Genomic DNA, 26,534 nt, shown 5'->3' on the forward strand with positions numbered 1-26,534 from the left:
AGAAAATGTTATCTTGTTTGAAGTCAAACACACTGGAACGAAGCTAGCCGATGGTGCATGTTACTTTATACTCCGATTTTCCAAAGCATGGGTAAAATGTAAGGCCTTCCATCTTCCTACCCCTCAGGCCTGAGACTGGGGTGCTGTCTTTCTAAGTCGAATCACCCTGCAATACACGAGGCGAAGATTCAGGGATAGAAATCCTCAACGGTACAATCATTGGGAGCGGTTCAAATATTGAGGGAATGGAGAGGAGGCATGTGTGGGAGGAGGAGGGCGAGGTGGGGAGGGCGAGGCAGGGAGGGAGGAGGGCAGAGGGCTGCTGCAGCCTTACACAAGGCCTGCTGTGGCCTTGTTGGGGCCCAGGAGTGACTGGGAATCCCGAGAGATGTAACTAGGGAAGGACAGACAGCATGGTTGAGGCTAGGAGAAATGTAGTTGGGTCCTTCAGCAACAACATTCATGCTCTTTCCAGAACCTTCTCATCCTGACTATGGCTTACAGTGGCAGAGCTCCCCCAGGAAGCTAAAGATCCATCTCCCAGGTCCCCCTACACAACACCCTAGGATTTCAGAGTTGAGTATTTTCCATCCTTCAACCTGTGCTTCCTATATGATTCTGATTGTGGTTTGTGTTTTGGAAGAGGCTAAGGGACAAAAATAAATAAGAATATCTCTTTACTTCCAGTTTCAGTGAAATACGGGACCAGGGTTTAACTAAGCAGTTACTTTTGCTACTGATTACTTTTACATTTTTTTTTTTTTTAGAGCTACTGGGGTTTAAACTCAGGGAGGACCCCATGCTTTCTAAACCACGTATCCGCACCCCCCCCTTTTTTGGCACAGGTTATTTATTTATTTATTTGGCCAGTCCTGGGCCTTGAACTCAGGGCCTGAACACTGTCCCTGCCTTCTTTTTGCTCAAGGCTAGCAAAAAGAAGTGGTGCCACAGCACCACTTCTGGCTGTTTTCTATGTATCCAGTGCTGAGGAATCGAACCCAGGGCTTCATGCATACAAGGCAAGCACTCTACCACTAGGCCATATTCCCAGCCTGGCACAGGTTATTTTGAGATAGGGTTTTGCTTCTTTCCTCGGGTATGTGCCTGGCCCAGGGGGAGCATCCTCAAAGCTGTCTGCTGCAGGAGGGTTTGCACTGTTCAAGGTTGTGAAGAATTGTGGCTTTGGGGGATGGAGGAGTAAACGCTGCCTCGTGATCTTTAGCCTGGATAAGGTCGATGAGCAGTGGCATTATTTGAAGCAGACATGGTGGAATGGAGAGATGGGGCAGGGAATGAAGGCTTGAGACATTAAGTGCTAACCTGGGCCCTCGTCTCTCTATTCCTCAACTACCTGGAAGTGCATTAGGTGGAATCTCTTAGCTCCCAGCTGGTAGCCACCCAGGTCTGTGCTATTCTTCCTTCCTCCTCCCCTCTGCATTAGCACGTGCGGTGACTGAGGGAATGCAGAATGAGGCTCACAGGGAGCAGAGGCGATGGAAGTGCATTTAACATGGGGGTCCTTTCCGTGGAAATTACTAGGCTCCGACTCTTGCTCCAGTGCCCCTCTTCTGTTGGAGGAGCTGAGGCACTAAAAGGACACAGAGTCAGAATTAACATGAAGCCTGAAGAGGAAATGAAAGAGACAAGGCTGTATGTACTCCATCAAACTCACCAGGCTCAATTTCCTTCTTTTCTTTTGGTTGAGAAATACAGCATTTGGCTTATTTAACTATTTTTATTACATGTATGTGTGCATTTCCTAAGAGGTCGGCCTAAATAAATCCTTAGCAAGATCTGATAGCCTGGGACAGTGGAATAATCCCCTTTTAATAGGATTACAGGCTTTGCTCAAGGAAACTGGCAGCTCTTAGGCCGTGCTCCAAGAAAACACAGGAAAGCGCCGAAATCACCAGATCTCTAGTTCATGCCTTCTTTACTTCTGACACTATGGACATCTGGGGTTCTCTTTGAGAATGGTCTCTAACTAGCCTTGAGTTCCTGGGCCTCTCTGAACCTGAGACGAGGAGGTAAGCGAGCCCTCAAGGAGAGCCGTGGTAGCAAGTGGCTAGTTCTTCTGTCACCTTTCCTTCAAGGTGTCTCCACCTCTCCACCACTGCCAGGGGTGTGGATCATGAGTCCAAGGGGAAGAATTTGCAGACCCCACCCAGAGGAGTGTCTAGCAGAGGAACTGCATGTTGGGGTGTGGCTACGTTTGGGTCCGCCGTGAGTGTTCTGCAAAGGTCCTGTGGCAGTCCCTGTAGCGAGGGTACCCCTTGGGATGGGGGTACACAGAGAGTTCCCCCAGAGCAAGGCACCCTCTGAGTAGCAAACCTTCTGTTCATCATTAGCTGCTAACTGGAACACAGGAGAATCTTCTAGAAGGATATGCTCCATAAATGGCAAGGACCTAAACAAAACCCCCCAAACACAAAAACAGAACAAAAGGAAATGAAAAGCCAAACGCAAACAAATTCCACTCCTCACAGAGGGAGTCACACCCTTGTCAACTCGGTAACAAACTGTTAATTAAGAACACATTCTGCAAAGGGCCCAGGCTGAATGAGCCAGAAGGCCTCACATCCGTGGCTTATAGGCCGTGCGCTTAGCTTGCAAATGTTTTCATGGAGTTCTTGTGAGCAAAAAAAGCAGTATTGCTAAATCCTCATTCAGCTGAAGAGACTCAGTTTGAAAGAACTGTAAAGAAAACCTTTTTCTTTTTTGCTTTAGTTAAGACCTTCAAGTGTCTAGCCATCTCCGATCTGTTTATTTGAAGACAATTACCTTCAGATATACGTGTATACATGGTTTATTTATTCATCATCCATTTATTTATCATCTATATATCTTTCTATATCTATCTCTTATCCATCTATCATCTACCGACCAATCATCTATAAGCATTACATAAAAGGCCACTTCTCATTCATCATTCCTCAACTTCTCATGGGTTTCTAGTTGAGGTTTTCCTGTCTTGTCTTAAGGTTGGGTGGACCAAGGGCCTGGTCTGACTCCAAGTTCAAAGGTGGATGGATGTTTGGGGAAGATGAGTGGAGTTATAAGTGGGATGAGAGGCCAGGGAATGGCAGATTATGAAAAGCAAAGTCAATCCATGAACAGCCTGTTATTGGGGACCTACTGTGTACACAGATCCAAAGCGATATGGAAGCAGCAGGGACCAGGCCACGTGCCCCCACCTGGTTTCTGCAGGAATCAACGCTGGTGAGTAGAAGGTCATTATAGTTCATGCCGGTCCATATGTGTGGCTGAACGTCCTTGGCCACACTTGATGCTAAACACATCATCTGCATGGCTGAACACAAAAGTTAAAGAGAAGAAACGCAGGTCAGTGAGAAGGAGACACTGCCTTGGGCTCAGTAGCCGAGCATTCGTTTCTAAAGCACTTATCATGCATTTCAGTGGGGGATAGTGGTAAGAAATGAAGCGGGATCTTTTTGAAAAAAAAAAAACACAAAACAAAAACAAAAAAACCAACCAACAACAAAAACCCCTGAAAACCTCATTTAATCTTTAAACTAATCCTATGAAGCCAAATGAGGTCCGGAGAGCCAGGATTTAATGAGACCGGAACTCATAAATGATAGAACCACTCTACATCTAATACATAAAGCTGGTATGACTAGCCCCATGTTAATACATTTTGAGAACTCTAGGTTCAAATCCAACAATCATTTACCGAGCTCCATGAGCAGAGTTAGGATCTGTGAAGATTCAGAAAGAGGAGCAAGGGAGATGAGAAGGCACTGTGACTTCCTGGAAGGTAAGCGTGTGACAAGAATTGCTCAGAGATAAAGCCAGGTCAGAAGGTTCCCCTGAGGCTGACTCAGCTCAGGGATTCGAGTCTCCTGGGCTCCAGGCTGTCCCGTCTGGGAGCTGTTGGCATCCCAGCTGATCCAGCCTGGCTCTGCTTCCCACACCAAGTCTGCCTGAGCTGCTTTTAGCTGGGAAGTGTAACGATAGACATAACCACGCTCTGTCCGCATTCCAGAGGTGGCCTGTGTGTGGTCACTTGTGGTGTCGCGTTGGGCATCTTGGTCACCTTGGTGATAGGCTTAGACACTGGAGCTTTGTAGTTATACTGAGCGTAAATGAGGCCAAATGAAGCACAAAACGAAGTGCTCCTACATTTCCAATGTGGATAGGAACCGTACTTGCTAGCCACTTGCTGGTGGCTTACTCCTGTCATCCTAGCTACTCAGGAGGCTGAGATCTGAGAATTGTGGTTCAAAGCCAGCCTGCCCATAAGACTCTTATCTCCAATGAACCACCAGAAAACAGGAAGTGGCGCTGTGGCTTAAAAGTAGAAGAACGCTAGCCTTGAAAGTAAGAGCTCAGGGACAACACCCAGGCCCCCAGTTCAAGTTCCACCACCAACAAAAGTAAAACTACCAAGAAAACAAAGAAACTGTTCTTGCTAATGTCCTTATGTAGATTCATGGGCCTCCTGCCTCAAGGATTGACCAACCATGCATGTCTACTCCCAGCAGCAGCTTTTGCTTTATGCTTCATCTCCATCCCTTGTGTTTGTCTTTGATTTCTCAAACCAGTTTCCTCTTGCTCCATGGTTGATTGGGCTTTCTGGTTCGTAGAAAGCTACTCTGACCTTCTGCTCCTTTTCACTTACATTTCAGCTGCTCACCCTACACCATGGCCTCAGCCGCAGACTGCTTTGCATTTGGAGAAGGAGTGTTCTTAATGGGAGCCAGTTGTCCTTTGCAAACCATATATATACTCAGAATATTCCCAGTAACAGCCCTGCCTGGTAGTGTCTCCTGTGCCTTTGAGAACCAGTCCTTCCTACCAGCCTTGCCTGAAGCAAAGCTCACTCTGCCCTTGAACTCCTTTGTTTTTGTGCTTGGGTCATCAAGAAAGGGACCCTGGTGCATTTCAAATCTCTCAGATAAGTTTATAGAGGTGCTGCTGGCTCCTTTGTGGTGATGATTTATGCATGGCGAGTGGGAAACCATGCTGTTTCCATTCCTTTCAAAAGCTAGGGATAACCTAGGGGCAGAACACCATATCCATATCTGTTGCCTTTCTCCGAATCTGTGTCTCTTTCTCTAAGTCTGTGCATCTGTATCTCTGTCTGCTCGTGTAGGAATCCAGTGACATGATTTTAGTTCAGCGGAGCTCTGCTTGTACCATTGTCGATCCTTTATACTTGACCCAGTAGAATTTGACATTTATTTGCAATGCAACAATACCAAGTTGTGTTATGTCCTTCAAGAAATGTATATATGCAAATATAGGCCAATGCACTTAAGGCGAATAAAAATAAGTCTGTATTATGGAGATGCAGATATTCAAGTCACCTCAGAATAATACTACAGAGGGGTTACAGTTACATTTGTAAGGTACTGAGTACATTTCTTGTCAAACTTGCTACCCCTCTTCCTCATTTTCTCCTACCTTCCTGCCCCTCAGCCCTACCCCACCTCCAGTTGTATAGTTCACTTCTAATATATTGTCTTGTGAGTCTCGCTGTTGGATTGGTTCACCCATTATCCTTTGTCTCACCATTTTGAGATTCCACTTCCCTTCCCTTCCCCAATTCAGATAAACATACGTACAATACCCAGGGTACCAGAATCAAATACAAGGGATAAACCACAGGAAAGAAAAAATAAATAATTTCACATAGTACGTTAAAAATAGCAATGCAAAACCTCTTGTTTCCATATCTGGGAGTCCATTTTGCTTAGCATCATCTTATGTGATCATATGTACATAGCTATTGAGCTATTTTCATCTTCTGCTAGGACTATCCTAGACATATACTAATTATTACCAACAAGGGAAACCATGGAATCTATGTTTCTTTGGTTCTGGCTCACTTCACTTAAGATGATTTTTACCAAGTCTTTCCATTTCCTTATGAATGGGACAATGAAATGTATATATGCAAATGTAGGCCAACATACTTAAGGTGAATAAAAATAACTGTGATATGGAGACACAGATATTCAAGTCACCTCAGAATAATATCTTTACTGGGTAAAGGAGTTGCTAACCGATTGACCTTGGGCAATGTTCTCAGAGCTTTGATTTCCTCTTTATTTTTTTGGGGGGAGGGGTTGGACCAGAGAATCCATGAGAAAAGACAAGACCCTGTAATCTCCAGGAGCTTAAAATTTTAAATATTTTTTAGTACTTTGGATTGAATCTGAGGCTCTCATGCATGCTAGGTAAGATATCTACCACTTAAGCCTGATATGGTTTTTATGTTTTAGCTATAACCATTTATTATTATTATTGTTGTTGTTGTTGTTGTTGTTAATTGTATTTGCTCCAAATCTGATATTGCACTTATTATAAAGTTACACTTAACATGCAGACAAACAGAGTCCTCTTGGTCCTGGATTGTATGACAGTCCAACTGTAGATGGACAACGTAAGGCATGTAGGTCGACAGAGGGAATTTAATGTGAGGAATTACTTAAAAATTGCAAGGAGCATAGCAAAGCCAAACAGACTGGGGAAGGATCTCCAACAAACAGCAATGGCAGGAAATTATGGCCATCATTGGGCTGCAAGGACCAAGGAGGAAGGCACCTGGGAAAGATGGGGTAACGGAGGAAGGGAAAATACAAACAAAAGCTGAGACTATTTGGGCCACGGCTACTGCTAGGAATGTCTCTGGAAACACAAAGTGAGCATAGAGGTAGAAATGCCTTGTTTTACTTTATCCCTCTCTCATCAATTGATTCTGGAAGCTCTTAGAAGCAGGGTATTAGGTAATGGAGTTGGCACAATCTTTATGAGTCCCATCTTAGTCTGGTCTTCAAATGACCTGTTGCTAGAGATGTGTGTTCAGATCTGGAATGGTATTTCTTTGGCCTTTTCAATCCCTTGTTGCTTATGTGTGCCTAGACCTAACTGGCTCTCAGTTACAACAAATCTATGAGATTTTCAATGGACAATTACTATTCTTTGGTACTGTTCATAGACAGTATCTCCTTCTATCTCCTGGTCCCTGTGCTTGGGAGGTGTGTGAACATAGGCATTTTAGAGATGAAGAAAGTAAGAGGCACAGATGGATGTGTGCAGGGTGCGGGGGAGCAAATACAAGGATTTCTGATTCCCAAGCTCGTTCTCAAATGCCAGCAGTGCCAAGCCAGGTGGAGCTCGCCGTTTTCCATAGCATGTCATTTTGGTTTCCGGAAGGAACAGCTTTGAAATGCCAGGAAACAGTAGCAAGAGCAATCGCTTAGAAAGTAGTCACCACAAGCTGCCCACCTTCCGAGAAACATCTGCCTGGAGGGGAACAGCCGTTCCCACTCGGGGGGTTTCAGGCTTCTAATTCTTCCTGGCAGCTCATCGGTATCACGGGGCTCCTTGGCCCCCTGTAACCAGATTTATTTATTTATAGAATCACACTTTGGCTGGTTAAGTGGCAATGGAAAATAGGACATTACAGATGCTGTTCGGAAGGAGTTGCTGAGTAAGGCCATTAGACTGGAGAGGAAAAATGAGGTGGGGAGATAAGTGAATTGGTTCTTCCCACCCCCTCCCTCTTCTGAAGGGAAGGAACATTGGTGTGGATGACAAGGAAGAGCTGGAGAAGCAGGCAGTTACAAGGGGTTGAGCAGGGGTGGAGATGTCCCAAGGAAATTGAATTTTTGGAACTTAGCAGAATTGGCGGCCTAATGATAACTGGGTCGACCAGTTAGCCCAGTTGACCACTGAGCTTTTGTTCACTCTACCAAGGCTTAGAAAATCTACTTAACCTGTGTGCTGTGCCCTGGAGAGCGGTGGGGTGGTGGAGGCAGCAGCTGGTAGAGCCACGGTCAAGGCTCTGGGGTGATCCATCATGCTGCACAGTTTTACCGCCATCATGACATCAGGAACACGTTTTCTGTTTGCAAAAGGGGCTGGAGTACAAGGAGAACCACCTGCCAAAACAGCAGGCCTACTGGCAGCCCCTACCACAGCTGCTGCTCCTGGAGCCCTGGTGGCTTCGTGCTGGCTTTGCTGGATCCTGGCTAGACAGCATGAGTAAGAGCCCCTCCACCCTGCCAATGTTCTCCAGAAATGTCATATTCTTATCTGAAGTTGCCCAGGGTGGAGCTGGGGAGGGAGAAGGGAGTAGAGAGATGGATACAGGATAGGGAGAAAAAGAAAGAAGGGAGGGAGGGAGAGAGAGAGAGAGACAGACAGAGAGACACACAGAGAGAATAAACATGAGTCAGAGAATGGGGAGCTTTGAGGATGGGGTAATGCATTTATACCAGTGAAACCAACAAGGTAGTAAGGCAGAAAAACTCTCAGAAAAGCACATGTAAGGCAGGACTAAGAAGTTTTTATATCTTGAGTGTGTGATATAGAAGAGAGAGAGCTCCACAATAAATGCTATCTTTACATTACTATTTCCTCCTTAGAATGAATAAATGACACCATCAGCAGAAACAGTGCCGCCCCCCCCCCCCTCAGCTGTTGAACAAATTAGGAGTTGGTCATCCCGAGAAAGTAGGAAAAGGAGCACAGAGAGGTAGGGGTTGGCTGAGAACATCTCCTGCTTCTGTTCGCTGTGCCTGAGATGTCTGTAAACCTCAGTCTTTCTGATCTCATATCCTCGAGTATGGAGCATCCAGATGTGAGCCTCAAGGGCTGGATCCTCACAGACTGCATCCTGCTTTCTTCATCTACACAGGGAAGATGACATGGCATCCGCCTCTGTGTTGTAAGGCCGGTGTGAGGATTAAATGATAGGGGGCGTGCAAAATAGTTGGCAGACTGCACCTATAGCTAACTGCTTGGTAAGTGTTCGAAGATGGATGCTTATGGACACCTATGCCGTTATCTGAGTTTATACCTGAGGAAGGTAGTCCAGTGAGCTTCCACATCTATTAAGGAAACTAACATTACACTCACTTGTGTAAAACTTCAGGTTGAAAAAACAAAACCAGGCCATTCTCTTAAGAGGCTTAAATAATATTTCGAGAAGTGGAAACAGAGGCCTTCACAGCTAACTATGGCATGGACTAGATGGCAGATGACGACCCATCCGCGGAAAGCTATGGGCAGCTGAGGGGGAGTTGTATTCCAACCAGGGAGGTGAGGAAAACAGAACACACAGGAAGTTATCCGAACTCGCTCTTAAGGCTGAGGAACATGTGCTGGCCTGGAGCTAGAAAGAAATCCAGGGAGCAGGAAAGGTAGGCACCACAGCAAGAGGCCTGCAGCAACCTGCCTCTAAACATGGCAGCTAAAACATGGCGTCCAAATGTGCCATCCTCCTGGATCTGTCAGAAGGAGGGAAGCCCCACTTGCGGAATCTCCTCCTTCCATATCCAGTAGCTTCTCCCAACCCTCCGACCCCCCAACCCAGATATAATTCTGGTAGACCCTCTCCCACTAGAGATGTCTTGAGTCTTACCTTTGAGAATTGATCCTGGTAATTGGATTCCATCTGAGGCTTTAAGATCTTGTTCCCAGTGGAATGGGTGGTGTGTGACTCCATTTCCCTGCCTGTCACACACATGGCCTAACATGTGTTGTAAGGAATAAATTCTAGAAAAACACCAGACACAGGCATGAGACATGGTACCCAACTGTGGCTTCCCTCTTACACAGACTTTTGTAGTAGCAAGGGGGACAGTCTTAAAATGATCCCCACTTATAGAACACACTGGCCAGCAGAGAACTTGGACTCTGTTATTATGGGACAGCCATCTTGATTGCTCACTTGGGACTTTTCTTTGCTGTGTGTTAGAAGTCATCTACCTCGGTGTTTACAGAGAACACTTCTATAAGGTGCAATTATTTGCAAAATTAATTTCGAGCAGTTGGACTTGTTGCCAAGGATGATAGAATCAGAGAGGTAACTTTTTCGTGTGCGATGTTCTGAGGGCGATTTAAAATGGATGACCATTTTATTTTAGAAGAGGGGGAGAGGGAAGCACTTATTATTATTATTTTTTAACTCCCATCCACAGAGAGTCTGCACGGGTAGCAGAAAGTAACTCGAGGCGGAAGTGCCTTGCTCTGGCATTCCGCACACAAGAGCTTGCCTCATGAAATTTCCTCATAGGCTCTGACACAAGGAATAAAGAGGCTCCCACATGAACTCCTGGATGCCATCCAAAATATCCCAACTATTTGATATGACCCGATATGAGGGAGGTCTTTGATTTCCCTAGGACTTGGGAGGGAGACACTCTTGACCATATAATTATTTTCTGACCTTCTGAAATTTACCCTGCACTTTGCAGCGGCGATGATGACTTAAGAGTCCTCACCCTGGGTGGAAGGAATTCTCTCTCTCTCTCTCTCTCTCTCTTTCCCCCCGGCCCCCCCCACCCCAGTGTGTCTCCAGTGCTAGCTAGGGTGTCTGGATTCCACACGAAGGATTTAGCCCTGTGCATTGTGTGAGCCTCCAGACCTTCTCCTGTGTCTGGTGTTCGATGTGTTCTCGAACCTCACACATGGCGATGGAACGGGTCCATGGCACCTGGCTGGCTTCAGTGTTGCCTGGCACACCTGAGACAAGCAGATTGGGAATTGGGACCCAATGTTCACACTGACACCGCACCTTGTCCAGATGTAATGGCTGCCATTACCCTAAAGTCAAGTACCAACCCGTCTGGAAAAAGAGAAGGAAAGGACCAAACCGGGCTCGCAGTTCACTACATGCAGCTTACTCTCAAAATAACTGCACAGTTGGATGTGAATTGTGTGTGTGTGTGTCTGTGTGTGTGTGTCTGTGTGTGTGTGTCTGTGTGTGTGGTTAATGTTTGGTTTTGTTTATATCTGTATTTTTTTTCAAGTAGTGCTTTCGAAAGATAATTTATGTCTGTAATCACATCCTTAACAAAACTGGCTAATCACCCAATTAAAACAAACATTGCAAAAATAGATTAAGTGAAAATAGTTTCTTTTAAAAAAATTACTACCTTAGAAATTGCTTCCAGGGTAGTACCTAGGACCTTTGGAGGGGAGCCTGTGCCCCAAGAATCAGAGGAAGGCTGGGTGAGCTGAATGCCAGCCTGGCTCTTGGGTCAGTAAATTCCCTTCCCTTCCCTTCCCTTCCCTTCCCTTCCCTTCCCTTCCCTTCCCTTCCCTTCCCTTCCCTTCCCTTCCCTTCCCTTCCCTTCCCTTCCCTTCCCTTCCCTTCCCTTCCCTTCCCTTCCCTTCCCTTCCCTTCCCTTCCCTTCCCTTCCCTTCCCTTCCCTTCCCTTCCCTTCCCTTCCCTTCCCTTCCCTTCCCTTCCCTTCCCTTCCCTTCCCTTCCCTTCCCTTCCCTTCCTTCCCTTCATTTCCTTTCTTGCAAGTCCTGGGGCTGAACTCAGGGCCTGGGTGCTGTCCTTGAGCATTTGTGCTCAAGGCCAGTGCTCTACCACTTCAGCCATAGCTCTACTTTGAGCTTTCATTGGAGATAAGATTCTCCCTAACTTTTCTGCCTGGGCTGGCTTTGTACCACAATCCTGAGATCTCAGCCTCCTGAATAGCTAGGATGACAGGTATGAGTTGCTGGTGCTTGTTCGGGTCAGTAGATTTTAGTACCAAGGGGCTTTGTGTAGGAAACTGTTGCTCTGACATTGTGACTTTTTAACTCATACAGTGTAGGAGGCTCTGAGAGTGAAGCTGTGTTGGCACGTTCAGCTCGGTCACCTCCTCCTAGTCAAGGAAATGACAATGTTCCATCAAGACTATCCACTCAGCCTTGTGAATGGCCATATACATGTTAAATCTATGGTGTACTTTAATTGTGTTTACTCTATAGCTATTTATTTTTTTTTAAATAGCGACAGGGTGGTAGGGATCTTTTCTTAACAAAACACATAGAGCTTGTTTTGAAGAACACCACATTGAGCTCCATGATAGCCTACCTAATCATTTTCTCACTGACAGGTATTTATAACATTTTAAACTCTTCCCCACTATGACACAGTGAAATCTTTAAAGGTGCCATTTTGTATCTGTGACAAGTGTTTTCTAGGGTATGTACCGAAGAAGTGAAATTGCTGTGTTGATGGATATGAATATTTTAAATTTTAATAGGAGCTGCCAAATTTATTTGTAAAAAGGCCGTATCAACTTAAACGCTCACATCCATGGTGCTTGAAAACCTATTTCTGTGCACCTGAGCCCGTGTGTACTACTTTAATATTTAATAAATGAATGTGTCAAAATGGGATCTCATTTTTCTTTTGAGGTGTCTCTTAATTGGTTTGCTGGCTTTGAACTGTGATTCTCTGGATTTCCATCGCCTGAGTATCTAGGATTACAGGAGTTGAGCAATGCTATCTAGCTTGTAGCCTTGAAAACATACCTTGCTAGCTAAACTAAGCCTGCCCTTGAACTGGTGATCCTCCTGCCTCAGCCTTTTTTTTTTTTTTTTGCCAGTCCTGGGCCTTGGACTCAGGGCCTGAGCACTGTCCCTGGCTTCTTCCCGCTCAAGGCTAGCACTCTGCCACGTGAGCCACAGCGCCGCTTCTGGCCGTTTTTTGTGTATATGTGGTGCTGGGGAATCGAACCTAGGGCCTCGTGTATCCGAGGCAGGCACTCTTGCCACTAGGCTATATCCCCAGCCCCCTGCCTCAGCCTTTTGACTGCTGGGATTAGAGGTGTATGTCACCACGCCTAGCATACATGTTGGGGATACACACACTGGAAAATGTTTAAATCAGGATGAACATATCTCCTTTAATAGTGAAAGCTTTCAAAATCTCTTCTCCTAGCTTTGTTCAGTTACATTAATATTTTCTGTCATCACCTTGCCACGCAAAGGCATTCTCCTGTGAGATTTGTAATTCAGTACTGATTGATCCCCCTTTCCCTCTTCTGTTTCTTTAAGCTCTTTTGTGTCTAATAACCACTATTCTGTTTCCAACTTCTATGAGTGAAATGGTTGTATATTCCACAAATGAGTGTGGTCACATAGCATTTGTCTTTGTGCCTGGTATCTTGCAATGAACGTAGCTACCTCCAGCTCTATTCACATTATTACCAATGACTGGCTTGCCTCCTTATTCTGGTTCCCACTGAGTATGGAAGACACACATACTTTCTTCTTTCCTCAGGTGATGGACACATAGTCTGCTCCCATTTCTTGGCTAGTTGAAATGGTTCTACAATAACCAGTGCCTTTTCCACATATTGATTTCATTTCTTTTGGTAACACACCTGTAATGGCAGTATGAAAGCATACAATAGGTTTTTGTTGTTGTTATTGTTGGTTATAGGGCTTGAACTCAAGGCCTGGGCACTGTCCCTGAACTTTTTTTGCTCAAGGGACAGTTATCTACCATTTTGAGCCACAGTGCTACTTCTGGTTTTCTGGTGGTTCGTTGGAGATCAGAGTCTCACTGATTTTCCTGTCTAGGCTGGCTTTGAACCATGATCCTCAGATCTCAGCCTGCTGAGTTGCTAGGATGACAGGCGTGAGCCACCAGTGCCTGGCTTTTTAACGTACTTCTATTTATTTGAAGAAAACCTCCATATTTTTTTCAGCATGGTTTTACTAACTTACATTCCCACCAGCACTGTGCAAAGCTGCCTTTTCCATTTGTCCTCACTGGTGCCTGCCTTTTCATCTTTCTGACCACGGCCTTTCTTACTGGGTGAAGTCTCACTGTGGTTTAGATTTGCACTTCCCTGTTGGTGACTGGAGATGTTGAGCAACTTTATTTATGTACCCATTGGCCATGTGTCTTCTTTTGAAGCCTTAAAGTGTGTTTGGTTTTAGTAAATGAGCGCATGCCCACAGTTAAAAAGAAAAAAAGAGCCAGAGAGTGCTAAAAGCATGTGACAAAAAGAAAATATTAGTCCTCGGGTTCCTGTTTTCTTTTTCTGTTGTTTTTCTCTGCAAAGACAAAAGCCTTTCAAATTATAATCGCTTCTGCCACCATATTTCTGAATAATAGTCACACATTGCTCTCTTTTGATTTATTTTTATGTATTATTTAGAGACTTCTGAGGCAAAAGAGCAAGTTTTCTAGCCAGTGTTCCGCTTCCTCTCTCTCTCTCTCTGTCTCTGTCTGTCGGTCTCTCTTTAGCTTAACAACCATTTTCTGTGTAGCAGATAACATCCCCAGCTTGTGAAGCGCCCAGAATTGCTCCTTTGCAGATAAATAGGTGTGTGATTGATAAGTGGGTGGACTTAAAGGGAACTTTGGCATGTAAGTGAATTTTGACTTTTCTTCTTTCTCCATATTCGATTTCTAGGTCAGAGACGAGGCCTAGAATCCAGTACCTGACACTTTCACTCACTGGCTAGTACTCGACCCAGAGCCATGTCTCCTACCCCTAAAAGGGTTAGTTACTTCTTCTCTGTCTCTCTCTTTTTCCCCCCTCCTTCTTCTTGACTGGAATGCAGATGTAATGAGTGAAGCTTGAGCAGTCACCTTGTAGACATAAAACAAACTTGAGAGCGGAATTGTTCCCTAAAGGTGATGGAGTGGGAAAACAGAAGGAACCAGGGCTGGCTCTCCGTGTGGAAGGTCTACCTCTGTCCACCCGACTCTCCCATATACGCCTTGCAATGCGCTCCGTATTTCCCGACATGCATTTTACTTTACCTGCAAAGGTAGTCCTTGATTTCATGGAAAATGGAGATCGAGACTCCATCTTGTTTCCCTCATGTTGTTAGACAGATTCTTTTCCTTTGAGGGGTGAAAGGGGGGAAAAGTTTTTATTTCTCGCTGGAACTTGAAACTCGATACATGTTAAATGTACTTAGGCATATTGAAGCAACTTTCCACCCATGTGGTTCCATTCTTACTTGCAGTACGTGCCTTGCCATATTTCCATAAAGGGCTAACTGGATTTTTAAATGTTTGGTGATCTGATAGACAATGGTTCTGTTTCTTTTATTCCTGGAGGGAATCTGGATATTTTAAGTCTCTTTTAAAAATATTTCTCCCCTCAGGGGCTGGGAATATGGCCTAGTGGCAAGAGTGCTTGCCTTGTATACATGAAGCCCTGGGTTCGATTCCTCAGCACTACATATATAGAAAAAGGCCAGAGGTGGTGTTGTGGTGCAAGTGGCAGAGTGCTAGCCTTGAGCAAAAAGAAGCCAGGGACAGTGCTCAGGCCCTGAGTCCAAGCCCCAGGACTGGCAAATAAATAAATTAATTAATTAAAAAAATATATATTTCTCTCCTCTCTTCTTGCCTCTCCTCTCCCTCCTCTTTTATCCCCTCTTCTCCCTTTCTTTTAATAAATGACAACTTTTGTGCCTTTTGGCCAGTACCTCTCCATTCCTCCCTTGGTGTGGTTCAGACTACTCTACTTTGTTTCTATGGGTTTGACTACTGTGGGATCCACAGAAAAGTGAAACATTGTATTTGATTTTTTTAAAAAGAATATCTGTTGCCCATGATTTGGTAGTTTTTACTTGACCTGAAGATTTACTTCTCTATCTATATCATAAGCCTATTTGTTTTTCGATATGCTGTAAATATTTCTCTCCCATTTGTCACCTGCATTTTCATTTGATTATTAATTTGGGGGGGCTGTAAAAATGCATTTGAGTATAGTTATAGGTATTTGCATTTCCTTTGTGGTTTCCTGTATGTTGCTTTATTGTTTAGAAGATGTTTGATCCCACTTAGGGAGCTTTAAGATTGGTATTTATGTTGTCTTTTGATTGTTTCGATGTTTAATTCTTTTCTTATTGGTTCTGGACCTTGTGCTTGCTAGGCAGGTCCTCTAGCACTCAAAGCTCATATTTAACCCTTTTTGCTTTTTATTATTTTTTGAAGAGGGTTTCCTGTTTCTGCCCCCTACTGGCCTGGCTCTCAGTCTTCCTTCTTACGCTTCCCCTATAGCTGGGAAGACAGTTATACACAGCCACACTTAGCTTCTTATTGGTTGAGATGGAGTCTCATGAACTGTTTTGCTCAGGCTGGCCTTCAGTAGCCATCCTCCCGGTCTCTGCCTCCAAAGTAGCTATGCTTACAACCAGGAGTCACCATGCCCAGCTAATTCTTTAATAGCAAGTGGTTTGTACGGACGTACCTTTCATGTACAGTTTAACACTTTTGCAACATCTTTTATTGCCCATTGAAACCCTCCTGCAGTGTCTTGTGGCACAATTAGTAACTGACTGCTTATTTCTTGGGCAATGTCATGCTTATGAAACTCTCACAGCTTTAGAAAATAATGTTGTCTATAAAGGTAAGTGGATATGTCATTATTCTCTTCCCCCACCCTCACTAAAAAAGTAGAACTAGGTCTTGTCTTTGTTTCTTAAAGTACTTTATAATCACCTTAGCAAATATTCAAAGTACCTAAATGGGACTTTGATTTATTCTGTAGTATTATTCCCCATTCCTTTTTAGAAATGCTGACGTGTTAGAAAAATTTAGTTTTCTCTTCTAGACACAGCCTTTTACCTAACTCCAGTTTAGTGGTTCCTTTATGACAATTCTCTGCCTATCTCTCTAGGGTTGCTTTTGTAGATACTTGACTTTTTTTTTGCTTACTTTGGTAAATGTAATTTTACTTCCATTATGTCATTTAAATGATTGTTTCTGGCATATAGAGAATCTGATATTTTTCATATTTTTCTCTTTTCTGAATTGCATATGGCCACTCACTGGACTCTAATAAATTATAAGAGCTTTAAAATTGATTCTCTAGTGTTTTCTGGGATTATAATTAGATTTCCAATCTGGCTATCTTTTAGCTTGTTGGAGTTTTATTAATTGTTCCTGAGTGGTAAAGTCAAGTATCTCCTAAATCATCGTGCTATGGCAGAGAGGTAGGGCTGGAAGGCGGCTCCAATGAACACAAAAGAGGAGGCTAGAGAAGTCTTGAAATAAGTCTTAAACCACTGTCTCACTGAGCAGCTTGGGCCTGTGCGAAGGAGAAGTCATGTGTGAAGAGACGGAATACAAGGCCAGGCTTTGTGGCTGACACCTGCAGTCCTAGCTCCTTGAAAGGCTGAGAGCAGCAGGATCAACGTTTGAGGTAGAAAAGCCCAAGACATTAACTTGAAAATCACCAGCAAAAAAATCAGGGCCTAGGAAGCAAGAGGCCCTGAGTTAAAATCCCAGTACGGCCAAACAATCATCAACAAACAGTGGTATACAAGAGGCCAGAAGGGCTAGAAGGTTCTAAGAAGGCAAGTAGAGCTCAATGAGAGGAATGAGAGTCAGACCCACAGTGCTTTCTGCACGCGGTCCTCTGTCTCTGTCTCTGCTGTTCTTCCACCTTGGCTTCATCTCTTGTCGTCATTTTCCAGCTACACAGTGCTGCCTGCTACCCACTTGTCTCTTCTGTTCTCCTTCATGTTGCTCACTCTTCCTCCCTTTCACTGGCCTGCTTCACCTTACTCCAGTTCCTCCCTCATGCCAAACAAAGCAACGAATAATGGCACTACGGTAATGTAATTTAAAAAGCAAGTATACCATCTCTGTCTCCCATCCTAGACAGAGTACACAGATCGGGCCTGACTTATCTTTCTATCTGCTGTCACCCAGCTAATGTCTGGCTCATCAAACACAGAATTTAATTGAATTTGGGGTTTTTAACTTCTAGGAAGTTCCCCTTTGCCCCCAGTTGTCTGTTTTCTGCCACACTGCTCTCTGTGGTATTTTTCTACCTCACCAGATACATCTTCTTCATTTCTTTTCCTTTTTGTTTTTGTTTTAAGCACTTTCCATTGCTTTGCAGATGAACTATTAATTATAGCTCATAGGGAGAGAGGAGCCAAAAAGTTATTATTTTTTTCTAAGCATAGAGAGAGATGAAAATGGATGTACTAGGAGCACCAGAGAAGAACAAAATATCTCCACCAGCAGGCAAGGCAATGGACTGTGTCAAAGGATCACACAAGAAATGGAGGGGAATAGATATTTTGTTGAGGATTTCCCCTTCCATTCCTTTTCCTTCTATCTCCAGGGAACCAGTTAGAAAAAAAAAAAAAAGGGTAGAGCCGAGGCTCAAGCGGTAGAGTGCTAGCCATATGCAAGAAAGTGAGAGGGAGAAGGTCTTAGTTCAAGTCCAAGTCCTGACCGAAAATAAAGAAAACCAGCTATGGCTTGGTTCCTAGGCAGATAGATGAGAAAGGCCCGCAATGAAGGTGTTAAATCCCAGTCACCTCACAGACCCTCTCCATGAGGCATTTAGCTCTTTAATGGGATGACCAGTGATTTCCTGCTCTGCACTCCAGATGAGTGTTGACCCAGCTGCTCCCCATGGACTGAAGTGAGAAGAAGGGAAGGAGGAGGCAAGAAGAAAGAGAGGAAGTCGGGATCAGTTTTTTATATTTATTGAGTAGATTTTTTTTTTTAAATTATTGGATCAAACCATATGTATTAGGATTCCACCATGCGGGAGGGACTGGGTATTTCATTCCAGTTGGGAAACTGAGGCTGAGTGGTTCTGTGATGGTAGCAAAAGCATCAACAGCCAGCCTGGTGGTCAGAGACTACAGAAGGAGGATGCCTGCTCTGACAGCGCCCCCAAAGGGCAAGGAGGAGAAAAAACAGGCTTCAAAGGCAGCCATGATGTCGCCCTACATTTGCTGAGAACAAGGGGAATTGCTAATTGAATTGCTGGGAGATTAAGGAAGTTGCTTCCCTCCGCCTCCCCCACCCCCACGCCCAATCATGTAGCCTAGGAGATGGTAGAATTTAGCACCCTGGGTAAAAACGTTTGATTTATTGTTCCTTGTGTGGTTTGTCTCTGATTTGTGGTCTTTCTGCCTTGGTTTCCCTCAAGTGCCATTCAAGGTGTGTGCCATCCGTCATAGCTTCTTCTTTCATGTTCATCAAAGACGGGAAAGGGGATTTTATTATCTTACACATGTGGAAATGTGAGGTTCTGAGAAGCAAAGTGAATTGTCCAACATCGCACGGTAAATAGGACCGCGGAGCCGGCATATAGGGGTCTCCTTCTGGTTTGTCACACAGAGAAGGACACGAGGTCATTTCTGTAAAATTGTGTTTAAAAAAAACAAACAAACTTGTAACCTGAATTGGTCTTCCAGGGGCATGTTGAAGGGCATTTTTTTTTTTTTTTACAAAATGAACGGATGGGACTCTTCAATGTTGTGGACAGCAGAGAAACCCAAGGAGCTGCGTAGATTAAAAGAGGATGCAAGTTGGGTGCTGGTAGCTCATGCTTATAATCCTAGCTGCTAGGGAGACTGAGAGCGGAAGATTGCTGTTTGAGGCCAGTGTGGGCAGAAGAGTGTGCAGGACTGTATCGTAAAGCAAAGGGCAAGTAATAGGGTTGCAGGCCTGTGAGTGCAATATCTGTGCGTTACTTGCAAATGTGGTATGTGGGCATCTACATGTGTGTGTGGGCATATCACATATATTTAAATATGTGTCTATATGCCATTAATGTTTATGTGTATACTGATGTATTTGTGGAGATGGAAAGATAATCATAATAATTGGTAAATTCACATTCAAGGTATGTATGTGTCTATTGTGCGATCCTTGCAACTTCTTGCTCATTTGCTTTTATCCTAATAATAGAAAGGTAGAGGAAAAAATTAGGTGTCTGACTCTCCAACTGGACTTTAAAAAATGTGGTACTGCTTGAACTCAGAGCTTTGCATAATCTTGTCAGGCTCTCTAATACTTGAACCAAGCCAGTGTCCCTTTTTGGATTGGTTATTTAAAATTTTTTTTTTATTTTCTTGCCAGTCCTGGGGCTTAGACTCAGGGCCTGAGCCCTGTCCCTGGCTTCTTTTTTTGCTCAAGGCTAGCACTCTACCACTTGAGTCACAGCGCCACTTCTGGCTTTTTCTATATATGTGGTGCTGAGGAATCGAACCCAGGGCTTCAGGTATACAAGGTGAGCACTTTACCAGTAGGCCATATTCCCAGCCCTGGATTGGTTATTTTTGAGAGAGGAATTTGCTTTACGCTGGACTGTAATCCTCCTATTTTTGCTTCCCTAGGGAGTACAGGTAGACAGTGCTGTGTCCAGCTGCCGTGCTTTCCCCTTAGCTTGGGTGGACAGGCCTATGCCAGCATGGATCGAGATGGAGGATTGTGACTTCTTTCTTTGTCTGAGCTGGCCCCAGATCCTCACTTCGCAAATACCTGGGATTACATGTGTGAGCCACTATGCCCGGCTCCAAGTCCACTTCTTAATTTCCACAGCCAACGATCCACAGTCATAGCCCAGGCCAGGACTAGAAGGATCCTTAGCAACCGTAGTGTAACAAGCACCATTTCATATCTACAATGCATTCAGTCAGCAACTCACTCCGTGAGCACTTCCTCACGCAACAGCCCACTCCTCTTGGTCCCTGAAGATAAACAGGTGAGAAAACACAGCTTTGGCCTTTAGAAGATGGGGAAAGGTGTGTGGGAGGCAGGAAAGAAATAGTCAGAGGAGTCAATGTTTAATGTAACTCCAGCCAGCGTTAAAATAGGATCTAGGTCAGAAAGTGCTGGCGAGGGAGGGATGTGGGCGTTTCAGCTAAGTGTGGCCACGGGAGGGGGGTGTTGATGGGTGGCCTGTGGGCAGAACCTCCCATGAGGTGAGGGTACAGGCCTGGGAGAGATGAGGAAGAAGGACACAGAGGCCCAGCCATGGGCCTCACCTAGCCCCTGCATGCCCTTCGGTCTCACCCCAGACTTGGATGTGATTTTGTTTCCCTTTCTGTGTCCTAACGGTGTGACCAGCTTCATCCAGAGGCCTGGCTCCTTAAGGTGGGATCGCTCTCTTTCTAGAAGGTGAAGGTGGAGACGTGGAGGCACCGCTGGAACCTGTCAGGGAGAATGGATTCCATGTTGTCTTCAGGTCTGAATGCCAATGCCGCCAGGTTCTGTCTTTCGATTCCAAAGATAAAGCTGACAATGGAGCCGAGTGGTTTCCAGGGGGCTCCGGGGATGCAGGTCACTCCCAAAGTGGCCACATGGGCATTGTCTCTGTCGGCAGCAATCCTCTGTTTCTAGGCATGCCCTGTCTACCTTTGCCATTCATTTGGAGGTCAGTTCTGTGAGCTTCCAACAGCTATTCCTCAAAGCCAATAAACTGTCACTCAGTTTTATCTGTTGTCATCATTGCGGAGTTGGATTTTCTTTTAACGTATAAAAGGTCATCATTCATTTCCTTCTTGATCTCTCTCTCTCTCTGTACTGGGTTTGAACTCAGGGCAACACACTTGCTAGGCAGGTCCCTCCACTAAGCCATACTCCTGCTCAGTTTACTTGAATTACTTTGAGATAAGGTCTTAACATTGTGATGGGTGTGCACCTGGACTCTGATCTGCCTGTTTTATAGCTCCTGTAATTGTGGGAAAGACCAGCGTATGTCACCATGCTCAGGTCTTGGTGGGTCAGAGATAGGGGCCTCACCCCAGCTGGCCTTGAACAGGAGCCTCCTTAGCTAGGAATTACAGGTGCAAGCTGCCATGACCTGCCTGATTTTAGCTGAGGAGTTATAGGTATGAGCTGCCATGACCTACATGACTTTAGCTTTCAACTCTGTATGTTCAATTGGGTATAATGAATCATATGTGCATTTTATCCAGCATTCTTGCCATTTTGTTGGGATTAAATCTTATATTTATTTATAACTAGTCTTGATATATGAAGAGACATGTATCTCATTTTATTTTATTTTGCTGAAAGAAATCAAATTTGCTGAAGATGCATAAGGATAAAAATTTTTTTTAAAAAAGAAAGAAATAGGATTTTTTTTTAATAGTGCAACCCTCTTGGGTCATAAATAGCCTATTCATGATAAAATCCTACAGAAGAAGACTTTGTGGTGAGATAATTTACGTGCTAAGGCTTTAGTGCTTTTTTCAGAGAAATGATGTTTGAGGCCCTCATCCGTGCAGGAACTGCTAACAAGATACAAATAGCTACATATTCCATGCAAACAAGGCAAAAGAGCCAATGTACACCGTAAATAGAAAATCAGTGAAAGTTGGTTGGCATTATTAACAAGAAATAGAGGACAGTTTTCATTCCCTCTCTGTTCTGGTGTGAATGTAGACAGTGTTCCATGGAGATCTCTATGTTCAAGAGTTCTGGGGGTGGTATTGTATGGGGACGGAAGGGGGTAATGTATGATAGGTCCTTGGGGTTTGGGGGGGTGTTCCCTTCAAGCTAATTCTGGGGTTCCAGTCTCCCTGGCACTCTCTGCTTCTGATCAGAAGCCAAAAGGAATGGGGCTCCTGTTCTTGGGCTGGAAACTCCACGGGGCATGAGCTGAAATAAGGGCTTTTCATTAACATCACCCCGGGCTCTCTGTTATAGTCACCCGAAGCTGGTGGATACAGCAAGGTTTGAAAAGCTCCCGTTCCAGTTTGTTATTCAAAAGCAACCATATACTGGGTGGAAACTTATTTTGTACATTTCCCAGAGGATGGGATGTCTAAGATGAAAATGCTAGCAGGCTAGGCATCTAACAAGGGCTTGCTGTTTCAGTTGGGTGCTGTCTTATTGCATTTTCGTTACATGGTATCAGGGCAACATGACTGTTCGGGGCTGTGTTTATAAGAGCACTAATTTCAGTCCTGAGGACTTCAGCTTCCAACGAGTGACTGATGGGTTTCAACCTAGGACATTTACCCTGGGAGACTATCTTTTGCAAATTTAGTGACATGATTGCCATTAGATATTATACAGGATAAAAGACCATATTCGATATGTCTGATCCGTTATCCCACTTTTCAGAATATTCTCACCTTTGTGCAAAATAGGACTGGAAATGCAGAACAATAGAACGTGGCTACGCTATCACCATTTAGAGATTCCCAGGATGATTCATATTGGTGTCCGCCCTTCCATTCTTTTCTCCATATAGATTTTTACAAAAATCTCAGTTATTTTTTTGGTATGCTACTTGAGTATCTTTTCTAATTCCATGACACACCATGGCATATCTGTGTGTTTGCGTGTGTGCATTCATGTGCCTCTGTGTGTGTGTGTGCGTGTGTGTGTGCATTGTTGGATAAGATTCTTACTCTCTAGATTCCTGAACACTTTTTCAGAATGACTTGTGGCTTTTATCCGCCAGTTATAATTCTCACTAATGTGTAAAAAGTACACAGAATTAAAATCACATAGAGTAGAATTCTGCATAATGAGAGTTCGCAGCAAGGGAACGACTTTTATAATAATGGAGATCAGAAAAAACGCAGAGGAGCACTTCCTGGTGAGAAAATGATCTACTGCTTTCCTTGTACATAAATGCTGAGTGGGTGCGTGGGTGCTGAGGAACATGACTCTGTGTTCAAAATACACTCCCTTTTAGGAATGGGCCTCCCGTCCTGCCATTGGTTATTGTAAAGAAAAACAACAACAACATACTTTTAAAAATGGGCAAAAGAAGTCGACTGAAGAAAACCAGTAGAAATTGTTGGATATGGGAAACAAACTCTCTCTCTCTCTCGTAACCAACAACAAATAACATCCTTTAAAGAGAGTCCACTGGATTGGATAAGAGAACACTGGACACCGAAGGAGAGATTTAGGAATGCCCAAAGGTTTGCATTCTGCCATAACATAAATAAAATCATGCGTCACCATCAACAAGGAAGCAAAAAAAAAAAAAAAAAAACCATTTTGGCAGAGATTGATAAAGCTGGGCAAGATGGGTGAATTTTTCTTTGGGACATTCTATCCATTTCGTGCTTGTTCAGATTTAGAAAGATGACAAGGAATGGGAAAACAGTTGAAGAATTTGCTCTAAGTTGAAGAATTTGTTCTAATTGCCACTTTAGGATTTGAGACGTGAGATTCAGCGGGAGTAGAATCTAGCCCCGTGTCAGGAGGCAGAGAAACAAAGTACGCATTGATCTGAAATAGATTCTAATAGGTCAATGAGGTCTCAAGGACCGAGGGATTGGTGTTACAACAGCCCTGAAGGGCCCCACCTCTTTCTCAAATCCACTTTTCTTCTCCTCCTGCAGGCGAGGCTGTGGGTAAATGAAGCATTGGCCTCACTAGAAGTCAGAAGCCACTGCTTGCTTTACTGCTGGGCCCCCCAAAGCCTTACAGCCATTTTCCACGCACAGCTTTAACAATCTTGCACTAATCAGCCTTGGGCACCAGAGCAAACCTGTGTCTCAACTAGATGGAGTCAACATCATGCACCCCGGCCCCCGACTTTTTTTTTTGGTTTCGCTTTGTTTGGCCAGTCCTAGGGCTTGAAGTCAGGGCCCAAGCACTGTCCTTGAGCTTCTTTTGCCCAAGGCTAGCACTCTACCACTTGAGCCACAGCGCTACTTCTGGCTTTTTCTTGTGTATGTGGTACTGAGGAATCAAACCCAGGGCTTCATGCATGCTAGGCAAACACTCTACCACTAAGCCACATTCCCAGCCCAAAGAAAGGTGACTTCTCCACCCCCCCCCCCCCCCGCCATTGGTCATGGGACTTTTTTTTCCCTCAAGACTAGTGCTCTACCTCTTTGAGCCACAGCACCACTTCCTCAAACCCCTCTTATAACAGTAGTTTATCTGTCTTTTTTTTTTTTAATTCCTGTCTAATTGGAAAGGATAACCCTTTGAGGATGATCTTCCCACATTCTGGCTGAAGAGAGAGCAGAGGTCCCTGGCTTCCTTGCTCTCTGCTTTCCCCTGGGGGAAACTATCTGTGACACTGATCCTGCACCAATGTGTGCTATCTTAGCATCGCCAGTCTGTAACCCCAGCCAGGTCTGCTGAGAGGCTGAGAGTGAGCAATTCCCCACCTGAAATCACATTTCCTGCACCTTCCAATTAGCAAAGAAAGATTCTAAGATTGGGGGAGAAGACACACACACACACACACACACACACACATATGTAGTAATACATGCATGTAATAGAATGTTATTATATAGTACATTATATAATAATATGTAATGAAATGATATACTATAATAATATACATAGAATAATAGCATACATATTTCATATTAGAGGACATACTATAAGTATATATTATATTCTACAATACATAATTATATAATAATATAATAATATAGTATTATGTATTTTACATATATTGTGTCACTGGAATGGAACTCAGAGCCTCCTACTTGCCAGTTTAGCTCTCTATCACTTTAGCCACCCAAAGTTCTTTTGTGATTTTTACTTTTATTTATTTATTTTTTTGAAATCACACAGGGTCTTACTCTTTTTGCCCTGTGGCTGGTCTTGAGCTTCCGGTCTCCTATCTCCACCTCCCAGTGAAACTGGGGATTAATGATGGGGAAACATAGTTGCCCGGCCTACATTTTACATAGTCACAGTTTTTTGTTTTTGTCTTAAAACTTCAGTAGCTTTCCTGTTTTGTTTGAACTAAGAGCATGGATGAAGAGGTAATGATTTGACATAGCACACACACACACACACACACACACACACACACACATTTCTATTTGATTAGCAAAAGTTTCATATATTAGTGCTTAAACAAGTGGCGCACGCAGCCTGTTCTGAGTTCTTTGGTCGTGGAGTGTGTTTGGAAGTCATTTGCCTGGGTTGTTTGCCTTGGGAAAGCACGGTCATGCCTCAGGAAGCCGGGAGGAGTCAGAGCTCTGAAGCTGTTCTCCAGAGAGCTGACTCCCAGTCTAGCCACATAGGATCAACGCTGAGGCTGGAAGACAAGATGCCCTGCTGCCTGCGAAGCAGAGGCCTAGGCTCCCATTGTGTCACTGGGACATTTCTGGCCACAGAAGAGATGATGGACCCTACGTCAAGATTCCAGCAAGCCTCAGCCAGGTCACAGGGCAGTCACTCCAGGATTTGATTCTGTTACCTCCAGGATCCACCAGGCTCCCAAACACAGATGCATCGGGAAATACACCCTCCGTGTCTGGACTCCATATCAAGGGATGTGGCACCAAGTCCATGGATCTGACATTCTGATCTAAGATTTGGGGTTCTTCCACCCTAGCAGGGTGGAGATGGAAAGGCATTCTGTGGTTTCTGCAGTTGTAGTCACTGACCCTGACCTGGTCTAATGGTTTCTGTGATGATTTGGCATATCTATTAAATACTAGAGCCTATTGACTATTTTTAGGGTGGTATGGGGATTTGGACCCAGTGCTTCATGTTTGCTAGATCAGCACTCTCTAACTTTGAGCCATAATTCTCCAGCATCCCACCACCTGATGCTACTGGTTATTTTGGGTCTGAAGTCTACTGAATTATTTTTAACCTGGCTTGGTGTCAAACCATGATCCTCTAGAGTTCAGCCTCCTGAGTAGCTAGGATTACAGGTACATCCTGATGATGAAAGGTCTTGTTTGATCTTGTGGAGAATTGTTCAATCGAAGAAAAATGGATTTTTTTGGGTCAGTCCTGGGGCTTGAACTCAGGACCTGAGTGCTGTCTTTGAGATCTTCATCTCAAGGCAAGCACTCTACCACTTTGAGCCGCAGCACCACTTCCAGTTTTCTAGTGGAGTCTCACAGACTTTCCTGTCCGATTTGGCTTTGAACTATGATTCTCAGATCTCAGCCTCCTGAGTAGCTAGGATTATGGGTAATGGCCCCAGGCTCCTAGACCTTTTTCTCTAGCACCTAACTCAACTTTAAACCCACTGCCAACATGGCCGACATCATTCTGGGCAAGTCAAGTGTCCATGCATGGAACAAAGGAAGTC

This window comes from Perognathus longimembris, chromosome 20 (assembly GCF_023159225.1).
Source record: "Perognathus longimembris pacificus isolate PPM17 chromosome 20, ASM2315922v1, whole genome shotgun sequence".
Taxonomy (NCBI): Eukaryota; Metazoa; Chordata; class Mammalia; order Rodentia; family Heteromyidae; genus Perognathus; species Perognathus longimembris.